This window comes from Hippopotamus amphibius, chromosome 4, assembly GCF_030028045.1.
Source record: "Hippopotamus amphibius kiboko isolate mHipAmp2 chromosome 4, mHipAmp2.hap2, whole genome shotgun sequence".
Taxonomy (NCBI): domain Eukaryota; kingdom Metazoa; phylum Chordata; class Mammalia; order Artiodactyla; family Hippopotamidae; genus Hippopotamus; species Hippopotamus amphibius.
In genome coordinates, this window is record NC_080189.1 from 113,142,342 (window position 1) to 113,156,684 (window position 14,343).

The following is a 14,343-nucleotide window of genomic DNA, read 5'->3' on the forward strand; positions in this document are numbered from 1 at the left end:
CCCGTGGCCATGGAGAGCTGACCCCACTCCTGACCTTGAAGCCGTCTCTTCTCTATGTGAGGGCAGCGTAGCTCCATTCCGTGCTTGACTGCCGCTGCGTTTTCCTTGGCAACTGTGATACCAGATGCCGTGAGCGGAAGTGCTCCGACTGCTACTCCTGATGACAGGTCCATGTGCTTGAGCACAGGGATGCCGCTAACGTAACTGAACGTAGAAGCCATGGCTTCTGGTTCCCGGAGTCGTTTCCTTCATCTGGCACCATTAGACCCATTTTCACCCTCGGATGTGACTGTCACGTGGGTCTGGATTATTAGGTTTGACCCCTAGTGGGGAACAACGGGGCATAGTTGGATGAGACCACACCTCTTATTTCTAGGAGCTTCTAATCCCAAGGCAAAGAGATGTTGCGATTATGTAGAGAATGACCCATGGGGGATTCTTAGATAGCTTTTCTTTCTTTTTTTTTCATTAAACTCACTCCTGTAAACTTTATTAAGGTATATTTTGCATATGATAAAATGCAACTGTTTATTAAGGAACCTCCATACTGTTTTCCATAGTGGCTATATCAATTTGCATTCCCACCAGCAATGCAGGAGAGTTCCCTTTTCTCCATACCCTCTCTAGCATTTACTGTTTTTAGATTTTTTGATGATGGCCATTCTGACCCCTGTGAGTTAGACAGCTTTTCAAACTGAGCGGAGGGCAACTAAAACATGAATGAAATTGCCTGATGAAACTGTGGCGTTTGTCTGCTTTTAGGTTGAAACATCCTTAAAACGATGAGGGCTGAATCACTCCCATCGGGAGATTCAGGCTGGATGTACCTTCCGGAGAGTGTCACTTTCTAAAGAAGAGAAGGCGTTTCACTGTGACAGTTTCACAGTCCCACGAATAGACTCTTCCATCCGTATAAGGACCTTCCTTAGCACATCTATAGAAATGAACAGAATATTGAAACCCCAGCAGAGGAGTAACCTCTGCTTTTCTCATGCTTACAGGGTGCTGACTTGCTTTTCTTGGTTCTCATACGATGCAATCTGACAATTCAGCAGCTTCCTGTTTGAGGGTTAATTATTTTTTTTAATGCCAATAGTTAAGATGTTTAAATTTGTGATTCATTCCCTATAATTAGACCTAATGCTTAGAATATATCCATGTCTATGGCATTCACATTTCTCCTTCGAGGGCTATTATTTTCCCCTCTGAGCAGCTGCCAGTGGACCTAGATCATGAAAACATGATGATGAAGGCAACCCTAAATTTGCAATCGCCAAGGCCGTGAGTCTGGAGAGCCCCAGCTCTGTCCCTGCAGAAAACCGGCAGCCCCCCAAGCTTCGGACAGGTGAGAGAGCCCCTGGGCTACGTACACCCTGGGGTTTGAACCAGGGCTCAGTGGCCCCAGCTTGTTGGCTTCTCTGCCCCTGGAGAGCGAAACCAAGAAATGACTTAGAGAGGGGGAGAGCTGTCAGCGAGAGGGTGGAGGGTGGAAAATCAGCCTTCACCATGGGAGGGAAGGGTGGTGAATGGTTTGATATTCATTTGAGGTGGCAAAAAACGGTCTTCCCCCATCACCCTTCCTTGGCTGTGTTTAAATAAATAGAAGCTTCAGCAAATTCTCAGAACCCAGCCCACTTCTCTTCCATCAGGGCTGCTCACTGAAGAAGTGCTCGAGTGAAATGGAAGAGGTGGCCTTGTCTCTTCCCCAGATGAGGGAAGGAATGCAGAGAAGAAAGGGAAAGAGCTGTGAGCTGGGAGGAGGGAAGATGAAGTGAGATGGAGATGGAGAGGGAAGGAAGGAGCCGGAGGAGGAAGAGGGGCCGCCTGCCTTCAAAGGAACAGCATGCTTGCTTGGCTGTGCCAGCAGCTTAATGGCTGTCACTCTCGCACCTGGGACTTCCTCTTTCTGCAGACATACCGAGCTGGTGTTTCACAGGTAACAATAAGTTAATTGAATAGCCTGTCGACAGATGGGCCTGCTGTGGCTCTGAGCTTCACACTCTTTTGTTATATTTCTACGTAAGAGAGTCTGAAATAGCATCTCTGTTTTAAAAGAAAACATACACGCATACACACAATCTTTCATCAAGCACCTCCCCGTGCCTCCTAAATCTAGTCTTCCCACAATCCAGCCTTTTGAATGATTGCAGAAGTAACAGAGTACAGTGGTTGCCTGGTATCCCTGGGGGGTTGGTTCCAGGACCCCCCAGGAAACCCAAATCCTCAGGTGCTCAAATCCCCATAGAAAACGGCATGTTATTTGCGTGTAACCTATGCCCATCCTCCCGTATACTTTGAATCCTCTCCAGATGACTTATAATACCTCGTACTATGTAAATGCTGTGTAAATTGTTGCTGGTGTGGCAAATTCAAGTTTTGATTATCGGAACTTTCCAGAATTTTTTCCCGGATATTTTTGACATTTTGGTTGAATCTGCAGATGTGGAAGCTGTGGAAACCGAGGGCTGACTGTGTTTCTCACTGGGGGTATTTGGGCTGGTAGCCTCCTATATCAGGGACAAAGACTCAGAACTCTGTGCCACAGAAGATCTCCTTATAAAAGAAAGAAATGTCTCTACTCCGCCACAAGGCCGAAGGGAATGAATTAGATGTCTTCTCAGATATTTTCATGTATTTGTCCACTGGGCAGAGCTACACTGTAAACCCGTTTTCCCTTTTGGGCATATGTTGTGTCTCTTGTTGTGCCACTTCCTTCCATTTTCTTCACATAACATTTTCAGGCAAGCGCTACTCCTTTCCGGGAGGAGAGATGATGCCAGCTTGGAGTTTTGAGCAACAGATATCACTACACTCCATCCTCACCTCCTTCATTTATCCTGAGGCAGCTTCTCCCGGGCTGGGTCCGGGTGCATGACCACTTGACTCGTTTCATTGGGTCAATGAGTCGACTGCTTTTTGGTTTAATCAAAATGAACCACATGAACCACGAAAGCATGATAGTCAAATAGACCGCTAACCCTGAACGAACTAGTTCGTGTCCTACAGCCCTTAACCTGACCCAGAAGACAGCGGCCGCGGGGTCCAGCACGCTGTGCTCCTCACACAGCTGTGGGGCCTGTCTCACCTGAATGAGGGTTGGGGACTTCACGATTCTCTTGCCGAGGCCTCAGGTCAGTAACAGATGGGAGGTGTGATAGGAGATGGTTTGCCGTTTGCCAGTGTGTGGCCAACTTATGAAGGCTGGACTCACCATCAAAGAGGCTTCATGGTCCAGGCAGGGTCAGGCAAGGTAATCTCACATCAGTCATTAGTTGGGGGGGCCGTTGATGTGCACAGATGTCTGTAGTTGTGAAGGGACTTTCAACAACTTCATAACCACTCATATTCCTCCTTCAATCAAAAGTCAACCTTCCCTCCCACCTCGGAAGGTCTTAAAGAAGTTAAAATGGATCTGAACTGATGGCCCAGTAACTCCAGTGTGCGCGAGACTCATCTGGGAAGCTTGTTAAAAGGGCAGCATCCCATTTACCCACTATTATGTATAAAATAGGTAACTAAATGAGAACCTACTGTATAGCACAGGGAACTCTATTCAATGCTGTGATGAGCTAAATGGGAAGGAAATCTAAACAAGAGGGGATATATGTATACGTATAACTGATTCACTTTGCTGTACAGCAGAAACTGACACAACATTGTAAAGCAACTATACTCCAATAAAAATTTTAAAAAGATGCAGTGTTTCAGGATCCACTCCCGACATTCTGAGTCGGCAGGTACGGATGGGGTTAGAGAATGAACATTTTTAGTAAGGACTGTAGGAGATTCTGAGGCAGGTGGGAAACACTGGACAGAGGATTCGCTCTCAGAGCCCATGTCTCCCTACTGCATCCTTTAGCAGATGAGCAGACAAACCAGGCAACAAGCCTTAACCATGTGCTACACATTGTGTTAGGTTTTGGGGAGAGAAAAGCAAAGAAATATGAAGCTTACTCTTTGTTCTCTGGGGGTTGGCCACTTTATTTTACTTTTTAACTTTTTTTTTGCTGCACCGCATGGCTTGTGGGATCTTAGTTCCCTGACCAGGGGTTGAACCCAGGCCCATGGCAGTGAAAGCGCCAAGTCCTAACTGCCAGGGAATTCCCTGGCCACTTTGAAGGGTCTGGGCAGCTGTCGCAGGGAGGCAGAAGGTGAAAGGAGCAAGTGGAAGGTTTTCAAGCTGAGCAGGGTAACGCTTGAAGGCAGTGAGGATTCTTGGTGGACCCGAGCCCGTGGACACCCGAAGCTGAATTCGATGCCGACTGAGCTCTGACGTGCTTGATACCGTTTATATGGTGAATAATGAAATAATTATTGGGCGACTCATTAGCTGTCTGGAGGGCCTTACTGCATCCTCAAATGGAAACCCCACGGACTCCTTAGTAAGAAAGGAGGTTTTCTGAGCTGGTGTCTTGCTGCAGGATGCCCACGAGGAAACGTGGGGTGAGGAGGGCAGGGGACCCAGTCCCCTTGCCTCCGGTGGAGGAACTCGTCAAGGCGAAACCCTCCCCGTACGGGAGCTGGCACGGCCTGGGCTATTGCTGGGTGCTGCCCCGACGCTGACACTGAGATCTCGGGTAAAGAGGTGAGTGAAGGACGGGAGCACTGGGCAAGCCTGAGGAAGGAGAGAGAGGATGGGCTGGGGAAGGGGGGTATCGGCGAGTGGCAGGAGCTGCCAGAGGAGAACCAGGGCCAAGTTCCCACCTTGGAGCCGGGGGTGGGCGGGGAAGCGGGGAAGCAGGTCCGCGCTGGCGAGGAGGCGTGGGAGGCCTGGGTGTGTCTTGGAGGACAGGATGCCGGGAAAGCACGTCCACAGAGGGCTGTGGAGAAAAGCTGCTGGAGAAGAGGGAGGGTCCAGGCCAGTGACGGATGCACGGGAACCAAGAGCTGTCCTGCTTCCGGCAGCTCGGTGGGCGATGAGGGGCCCAGGATGGGGGAGGCTGAGAGGCAGAAGCCTGAGCTCATTTCTGTTTGGGGAGACTTAAAACCAAGCTGCATTTCTAGCCGTGGTGGAGTCTGTCTCCATCAAGGTCTGTGCCCGAGCTGTGGAGCTCAGGGCTGGGGGCGGGGAGGCTCTGTGGGATGGGACCTCGCAGCTGCAGCAGCGACGGGCCCTGAGCTGGGCTGACAGCGGCTTCGAGGTATTAGTGATCCCAGGGCCGGTGAGGAGAGTCAAGCAGAAGGGCTGAAAGGAAGGCGAGTTGCTTCTGGACTCGTGACCAGCTGCCTGGAAAGGAGCCCAGCCTCTCTTCGGGGTTCCTGCGGTCTTTGCAAGCAACACCGGCATGGGCTTCATCTCAGCCGGGGCCTTTTACAGAAGGATGGGGAGCATCCCTCCAAGTTTCCAGACACAGATCGCTTCTCCCTGCACCCGGATGAAGCGAGGGCCACCTGTCTTCAAGAAACAGACACAAACTAGGTCAGCTTTGGGGGTGGAGTGTTGCAATGGTCTTAGGGAGAAGCAGATGGGTGTTGCAACTAGGGATGGGCAGACAAGTTCTGAAGAAATGCCCCCCGCCCCCACCCCCACTTCCACTCCGCTTAAGTTTCTCTTGTTTCGCGTCAGAGCTACGTGATGGTTCAAAAAAAATTGGGGGGATGGTCAGTAGTATTTTCTTTTAATGAGTGAGAACTATTCCTCCCCTGCTCCATGCACCTCTTTGCATTTGGTTCCTAGTTGTAGTTTGGATTGACCAGCAATGATCGCCCAGCTTTGTGGAATCTTAGCCCTGCAGGGCCCTTCACACGGTAACTTAGAGGCAAGAACATAAGGGTTCCTTTGCTTTAAAAGGTTGGCGCTGAAAGGGAACGCTGAGTTCACTCTTAACTGATGGTGAAGCTGAGATTGGGGTGTACCTATGGTCTGCAAACAAAATCTTGGTCTCTCTAAGAAGCCACGATGGAAAGATTATTGCAGACATCTTCTGAAAAACCTCCGGGGAAGCAGATCTCATCATTTTCTTTGGCGTCATCCAGTGTCACTATTTCGGAGGCTCAGGAGTTGTGTTTTATGAATCATATCTGTGTTTTGTTTATTGTTTTGCAGAATAGGAGTCTGGGTAAGGGACATGTTGTTCCAGGAGAATTGGGGGGAGGTTTGATGTTACCATCTTTTCAACTGGGGAGGTGGGGCCTGAGAAGCTCACCTAAAGGCAAGGCTGTGATTTGCCGGAAGCTTCCTCTTCCATTTGAGTCCCAGTCTGGAAAGACTCTGAGCTGGTCGTAAATCAAACTTGTAAATGAGCTTTAAAAACACCTCTAAGCTTGTGGTCGTGTTCACCAGGCAACACAGTCTCTCTTCATCTGAACGCCCATTTCATCTTACCTGTGTCTCTTTTGTGGTACTCACAACATTCTCTCTTGCGTTCTAGTCATTAATTTAATGCATTGTGTCTCTTGTCCTGGACTCCAAGGGCTCTGAAGGCCTCAACTGTGTCTGGTTCATCCAGGCCTTGAACTTAGTCGATGCTTCAGACACGACTGTCGGGTTAATGACACTTCCCACATCGGCAAAGATCATCCTTTGTGAGTCACCCTCCTGCCCTCTCGCCAACTCACCTGACATCATCAGTGATGGACGAAGTTCATTTTGGAGCTTGGGATTCTCTGTCATCGTTATTTAGCGTCTTTCGAATCTCTTTGCGTAGAAGATGTAATAAAAATTAAAAAGAAATATAAATGAATGGGTAACATTTTCTTCTGAGGCTTTGTTTTCAGAGGGGATGTTGCAAAAATTACGTTAATAGGTGGTCCTCCAGAGTGTGTATCAAGAAGAGTATCCCAGTTCTAGTCTAAATCAGGTACTGACTTACAGAAGATTTGCTCCCACCTTTGCCCACTGAAGGCTGCCCTAAGTGTGTGGTGTGGAGGGACGTAATGATAGGAGGCTGGTATGGAGTTTCACGTGGCTGAAGAGTTTGGTCCCCTGTGAGGCTTATTCCCATGGGCTGTGCTCAAGCCTCTGTGCGGACAATCAGCTGATTGGCATGCTAGGTTTGAAATCTATTTGGGCTCGGAGGGGAGTATGACCTGTCACCAACCCCTCACCACCTCTGTTCATCTGATACTTGACGAGAATCAGCACGGGATCTCTTCACTTTCCTTCCAGAAAGGGAAATTACAATGTGACCAGTGAAAGTGAACCCTTTTTGAGTTTGTATGCAGCCTCTCATCAGAGTCCAAATTCAAACCTGCATCCCAGGTCAAGGTCTTCATTTTTTAAAAAAATAAATTTATTTATATATTTACTTTTATTTTTTGGCTGTGTTGGGTCTTCGTTGCTGCGTGTGGGCTTTCTCTAGTTGTGGTGAGCAGGGGCTACTCTTTGTTGTGGTGTGTGGGCTTCTCATTGCCATGGCTTCTCTTGTTTCAGAGCACGGGCTCTAGCAGCATGCGCTTCATTAGTTGTGGCACGAGGGCTCATTAGTTGTGGCATGAGGGCTCAGTAGTTGTGGCACACAGGCTTCATTGCTCTGCGGCATGTGGGGTCTTCCCAAACCAGGGATCGAACCCATGTTCCCTGTGTTGGCAGGTGGATTCTTACCCACTGTGCTACCAGTGAAGCCCAGGTCTTAATTTTTAAATGAATATGTAGGCCGTCTTGTATGGCCTTTTACAACGATGCCCATCGGCTTGGGGGCCTGGAGTCAAAGCACTAGGATTCCAGCAAACAGGTCCCAGATGAGCACGAGCTATTGCAAACATTCAGACCAGCTTCTGAGCCTGTGTTTTGATTTCTGGGATCTGAGTTGATGCTAACAGGCTTTGGACACGGCTCTTCGTGGACCACACCGGCCCTCCCGTGTCATGGACTCCACAGCGTACCACCCGTTGGCTTGTTTGTTTTAGGTGGGGAGGTCGGTCCAGAGGGGACAGTTGGGGGAAAATAAAGAGCAAGAAGACAATTCCCCTTCAATTCCTAATGCAATAATGAATTATTTGGAGTGAATTGATGTGGAGAAATACCAAATATTCTAAAATCCTAAAGCAATAGGGATTATGAAAGGATCATCCCACCCACCTTTATTCTGCTGCAAAGAAAGGGATTATGAAGAAATGCCTATTTGTGTCCTTTCACAGGCTGAGCCATGTTTAGGAGTTACTCGAGGTTGCGTGCAGGTTATGAATATAGCAAATTACAGCTTCTACGAGGGTTTTTTGCTAGGGGCGTCCAGCTGAGATCGCAGTTCTGTATTTTTGAAAGTTTTTTCCATTGGTTGAGAGATGCGTCGTTAGTTCTGTCCTGCTTAAAACCCAGGAAGAGGGGTTTTTGTAGCAAAACACGAGTCATTACTACTGTTGTTTCTGTTCACGTGGTGCCCTGCCGATTCTGGACCAAGTGTCACGGCCACGGGGCGTGGTTCCGTCCACAGCTCTAAGTGCTTGCAAATATTTCCACATCAGATCCCTACAGCGCCCCGGCCAGCTAGAGAGATGGGGAAAACATACCAGAAACAGAAGTTTTTTTGTTCTTTGACGGAAATGTGCATGTCTGCGAAACTTGATTCTCAAATACAAGATTATATAGGCACTTTTCCTTCCTCTTAGGTGCCCTTGTTACAAAAGAGAGCATTTTCTTTAGCAGAGCTGAGGAAGGGAGTAAAGTCAGCAGAATACCCTGAGCTGCTTTCTCAGGACGGGCAGTGGATTTGCTCTCAAGGGCCCCGGCTTTCTGTCATCCAATCCTCCTCTCTCCTCCCACAAGAACAAGGAAATCTGATAAATATTTGTCAGGTTCAGACTACATAGACACCGTGTGAAGGCACAGTCGGGGGCAAAAAGGAGGAGAGAGCACGGTCCCCAGGTGCCTCTTGAGGGGAGAGTTAAACAGGCAAAGGGTGGTACTGAGCACGGAGTGGACGGTGCAGACAGACACTGCTGTCCAAGTTTAGCAAGGACAGAAATTGTGGTCCTCCAGGGCTGACTGTCCCAGAAGCCTTGCTGGGGAGGACAGAAGTTTACCAGTGAGCTCATTAGGGCTGGAGGGGCAATCTTCTCTCTCCATTCCCCACCCCCTACTGTTTGTGCCCCTGAGCGTAGATGGAGAAGCTGCCTGCCACGCTGCCTTCACCAGCAGTACCTCCTGGAAAAAGGGAACGATTTACCCCAACCTCTCTTGAGTCAGTGTAGTCTTGAGAGCTTGTTTGGAGGTTCTAGCAGGGGAGCACAGCTACTCGTATACGCTTGACCGAAGAACGGTCCTCCTCTATCGGGGAAGGTCGTCCTCTTCGACCGAGCGCGCAGCTTCGGGAGGGATGCACATGGAGTGGTGAGGGAGGAAGGGGACACCCGCCTAGCCAGCCAGATCAGCCGAATCAACCCTGGTGATCAATGGGGTGACAGATGTCGCAGCCAGATCGCCCTCACATCCGAGTCAGTGTAGTCTTCATGACAAAATAGGCATTTTTTCCCTGAGGATTGCTAAAGAGAGGGTCTGCAATTGCAGGTGGAAATCAGTGTTCTCAAGTGGAGAGGTCGGTTTGGGGAGGCTGTGAGGATAAGGCACTGAGCCCACAGCCTTCCACTGCTGTCTGTCACTTCCTGGCAGTTTACTTCTAAGCAAATTGAATCATCTGAATTTAAACCATTAATTTTTTTTTCTGACTTCACTTTTTATTGAGATATAATTGACTTATAATATTGTGTTAGTTTCAGGTGTACAGCATAGTGATTCAGTGTTTTTCCAGATTATATTCCATTATAGGTTATTACAAGATAATGGGTATAATTCCTTGTGCTATATGGTAGGTCCTTGTTGCTTATCTATTTTATATATAGTAGTTTGTATCTGTTAATCCAGTATCCCTAATTGGTCGCTCCCCACTTCCCTCTCCTGTTTGGTAACAAGTTTGTTTTCTATATCTGTGAGTCTTTAATTAAGTTTGTAATAATCAATTCAAGCATTTAAATGAGAATTAAACAAAAAAATCATCTCAACAATAGCAACAACATCAAAGGACTAAATAATACCTTGTTGACTGTTGTAAGCATTAGAGGCAGTGCAAACTTCATCCTCAAAGAACAACTTCTAGATTCTTTCCTGTTGGAATCTCAATTTTGAACCCTCATTTTTTTTCATCAATCATTTCCGTTTGTAAAGGCAGAGGGGGGGCTTCCCTGGTGGTGCCGGGGTTAAAAATCTGCCTGACAATGCGGGGGACACAGGTTGGAGCCCTGCTCCAGGAAATCCCACATGCTGCGGAGCAACTACTGAGCCCATGTGCCACAACTACTGAAGCCTGCGTGCCGAGAGCTTGTGCTCTGCAACAGGAGAAGCCACCACAGTGAGAAGCCCATGCACCACAATGAAGAGTAGCCCCCTGCTCACCGCAACTAGAGAAAGTCCGTGCGCAGTAATGAAGACCCAACGCAGCCAATAAATAAATAAATAAATAAATAAATAAATATTTTTTAAAAAAAGGCAGAGGGTTTTGGAATGAGAGAGCTCAGGCTCTGCCATGTAGTAACCGCATGGACATAGGAGAATTTCTCTTACCTTCTGGGAGACTCACTTTCCCCAACTAGACGTGGCAGTGATAATTCCTGCTTCTTGGGATTGCTGGAAGATTAAAGGAGATATTGCCTGTGCAATGCTTCACAGAGCCCTGGCATGTGTTGCAGACTCAATCAATATGATTAAGGATCTGGTTCTTGTTTGCGGGATTCACACAGGAGGTCTGCTGTTACGAGAGGTGGCAACGTCTTTCTGCATCTCTGCAAGGTTGGGGCAGGGTTGGCTTGTGATAGGGCGTGGAGCAGTGTTAGTTTCCTTACACGTTAGATCCACCGCTCACCAGCTGTGCCATCGTGAGTTAGTTATCTGAAGGCTCTGCGCCTCAGTCTTCTCATCTCTGAAATGAGACACATCGTACCCACTTTGTGAGGTTGCTGTGGGAATGAAAGGACTACAGACACACAGAGCAACAAACAGTGCCTGGTACATGGAAAACACTCAGTACATGTTAAGTATTTTAATTTATTCTACGACTCACTTAACACATTCAGGTGGAATTACAGTCTCAGTTCCCAGGGGAAGGCAGTTTCTTTTTTGCCTCCGCGGCCTTTGGTTATTGCAAATTTTAAAAAGATACAACCTCTGCTGTTGTAGTAGACTTTTGTAAAACGTCATCACAGCTTCCTGCCACTGACACATCATTGTGGACATTCGTAGGTGTAGGAAAAATGTTGTGGTCTGGTCTATATAGCAAAAATATTTGTGGGAGGGCCCTTTGATTAGCTTTATTATTGCGTTTAATGCACTGCACATGGGCAGTCAAACATGTTTGGAAAGAGGCCATGCTGGTTTGAAAGACAGATGATCTAAAAGCAGCTTTCATTCTATTGTGGATGAGAGGAATTCCAGCTAAGGTTTCGAAGAACTGCCTCCAAATATTTGGTGGTATTCTCCCTGTGACTCCCAGGGTTCTTTTTATTCTCTCTCCACCCTCATCCTGCCATGGGTCTCTGATGCGGATATGAAATAACGTATCTGAGTTTTCATAGTTTAGATTTTATTTGTATCAAGTTTATACACGCACATCATTTAAAGAGTCAGATGACAAGATTTATTAGGACAAAGAGTAGTCCCTGTCCAGTAGCCCCTGCTATGGTCCGAATGTTGATGTCGTCCTGTGCCCCTCCACTGCCCAGTTCGTATGTTTAGATCCCAAGGTCAAACGTGATGGTGTTAGGAGGTGAGGTCTTTGGCGGGGGATTCCATCACGAAGGTGGAGCCCTCCCAAATGGGGTGAGTGCTTTCATAAAAGAGACCCCACAGAGGTCCCCAGACACCTTCCGCTATGTGAGGACACCATGAAAAGTCTGTGACCCTGAAGAGGGCCCCAATTTCAGACTTTCTGTCTCCAGAACTGTGAGAAATAAATTTCTGTTGTTTATAAGCCACTCCATCTGCAGTATTTTGTAAAAGCAGCCCAAACGGACCAAGATACTCTCGGAAGGTTTCCTGATCCCCAGGGGAAATCGCCATCAACTGTTTTAACTATGCTTTTTGATAGTAACCTCCATTTTCTCTAAATAACACGTTTTTATTTTTATTTTTTTATTTAAAAACTTTTATTGGAGTGTATTTGATTTACAATGTTGTGTTAATTTCATGTGTACGGCAAAGTGAATCAGTTACACATACACATATGTCCCCTCTTTTTTAGATTCTTTTCCCATATAGGTCATTACGGAGTGTTGAGTAGAGTTCCCTGTGCTGTGCAGTAGGTCCTTATTAGTTACTTATTTTATATATAGTAGTGTGTATATCAGTCCCAATCTCCCAGTTTATCCCTCCAGGCCCTTATCCCCTGGTAACCATGATTCTGTTTTCTACATCTGTAACTCTGTTTCTGTTTTGTAAATCAGTTCATTTGTACCCTTTCTTAGATTCCACATTTAAGCCATATCATATGCATTTCTCTTTGTCTGACTCACTTCACTCAGTATGACAATCTCTAGGTCCATAAATAACACGTTTTTAAATGCTCTTTATTTTTACTATTAGGTATATTCTATTTTCTTTCTACTCTTGAAGAGGAAACTTTCTTTCTCTTTCACCCAACCTGCACCTCACCTACTTTTCAACACCTTTTCAATATCTACTTCCCATCGCCCTCATTCTCCCAGTGTAGTTATGTGATTCTGACCATCTAAAGGCTAATCACAACTGGGACATTTGTTACTTTCTTGCATAACTTTTTGATTTTCCTGGAGTTAATAGCTGTCTTCTTTTTACTTAGTTTTTTGCTTGGTTTTTAATGATCCCTGAGCCCCTAAACTTCCTTTCACTTACTTTAATCTCCTCTCAATATATTCAAATCCATCAGGTATGCTCTTAATTCATTGTTTTGAAAGTTCTCCCCTTCTGATCGCAGTCTGGTAATTGCTTTCTGGCCTTGAAATCTCCCTCCACTTGTCCGGGGGATTCCTTTCCCCCTTTGTGGGATTGGAACCCTGTTTCTTGGTCCCCATGTCTTCCCCTTTCCTTCTTCACTTCACTTGTTGGTGAGCCTCCTCTAGTAGCTTCCTTAGAAGGCGTGCATGGGAGATGAATTCTGAGACCTACGTGTCTGAAAATGTCCTTATCCTCAAACTTAATTAGCAGGTTTAGTGTTAATATTCTCAGTTGTAAATAACTTTTCCTAAGCATTTTCAGGGTGTTACCCCATTGTCTCCTAGCTCTAAGCATTGACACCAACATGCCTCAGTCCATTCTGACTCTTTTTAAAATATTTATTTATTTATTTATTTATTTGTTTATTTATTTTGTTGGTTGCGTTGGGTCTTCCTTGCTGTATGCAGGCTTCCTCTAGTTGCAGCGAGCGAGGGCTACTCTTCGTTGTGGTGCACAGGCTTCTCATTGAGGTGGCTTCTCTTATTGCAGAGCGCGGGCTCTGGGCACATGGGCTTCAATAGTTGTGGCATGTGGGCTCAGTAGTTGTGGCTCACGGGCTCTAGAGCACAGGCTCAGTAGTTGTGGCACACAGGCTTAGTTGTTCCTCGGCATGTGGGATCTTCCTGGACCAGGGTGTGAACCTGTGTCCCCAGGCAGATTCTTAACCACAGCACCACCAGGGAAGTCCCCATTCTGACTCTCGATCCTTCGTATGTTTCTTTTTCTCTTCCTGATATTTTAGGATTCTTTTTTCTTTTGGTCTCCAGTGATTGAGACTTCACAAAGATGTGTCTTGGTGTGGGACTCTTTTCATTTACTCTGCTGGGAACCCAGGCTGCTTTAATCTGGAAACTCACATTCCTCAATTCTGGGAAGTTTTCTTGAATAATTTATTTGATAATTTCACCGTTACCTGCCTTTCCTCTTTTCTTTCTCTCTGGAGTTCCACAATAGGTCTCTAATTTTCTTTGTTTTTCTCTTCTGTTTTTCACCATTATGCACTATGCTCTGGGGCATTTTCTGACCTTAACTTATAACCCTTTTATTGAGATTTTAATTTTTGGCATCAATATTTTTAATTTTCAAGAGCTTTTTCTTGGTTTTCCCTACTTTTAAAGAATACTCTTTTTTCATGTATCAATGACGATTTTTTGGAGTATTCGTCTTCCTGCATGGTTTCTCTGCACTTTTTGCTGCATCTCTCTATTTTGGCCTCTGCTTTTTCTGTTAAAGGCTTTTCCTTGTGTGTCTGCTGATACCTTAAGAGTAAAGAAGCTAAAAAAGGCTAACTGGATCCCCTTTGTTCACAAGGAGGGCATGTTGACTGTGGCTATCTCTGTAGGGTAATCTGGCTGAACCATTTGTTTGGGGAACCGTCGCATCAATTTTTATGTTTTTCTCCCCCAAAGTCTTGTCAATTTATATAAAGAACGTTCTAGTCTCCA

At 46.4% G+C, this 14,343-nt stretch overlaps 1 long non-coding RNA gene across 1 annotated transcript; it reads left to right on the top strand.

The window, feature by feature from the left end:
* Nucleotides 1-813: 813 nt before the first annotated feature.
* Nucleotides 814-3,620, top strand: LOC130852199 (uncharacterized). The gene is made up of 3 exons (XR_009053313.1): nucleotides 814-1,345; nucleotides 1,650-1,936; nucleotides 2,742-3,620. It is a non-coding gene; the product is annotated as an uncharacterized LOC130852199 (long non-coding RNA).
* Nucleotides 3,621-14,343: the final 10,723 nt, after the last annotated feature.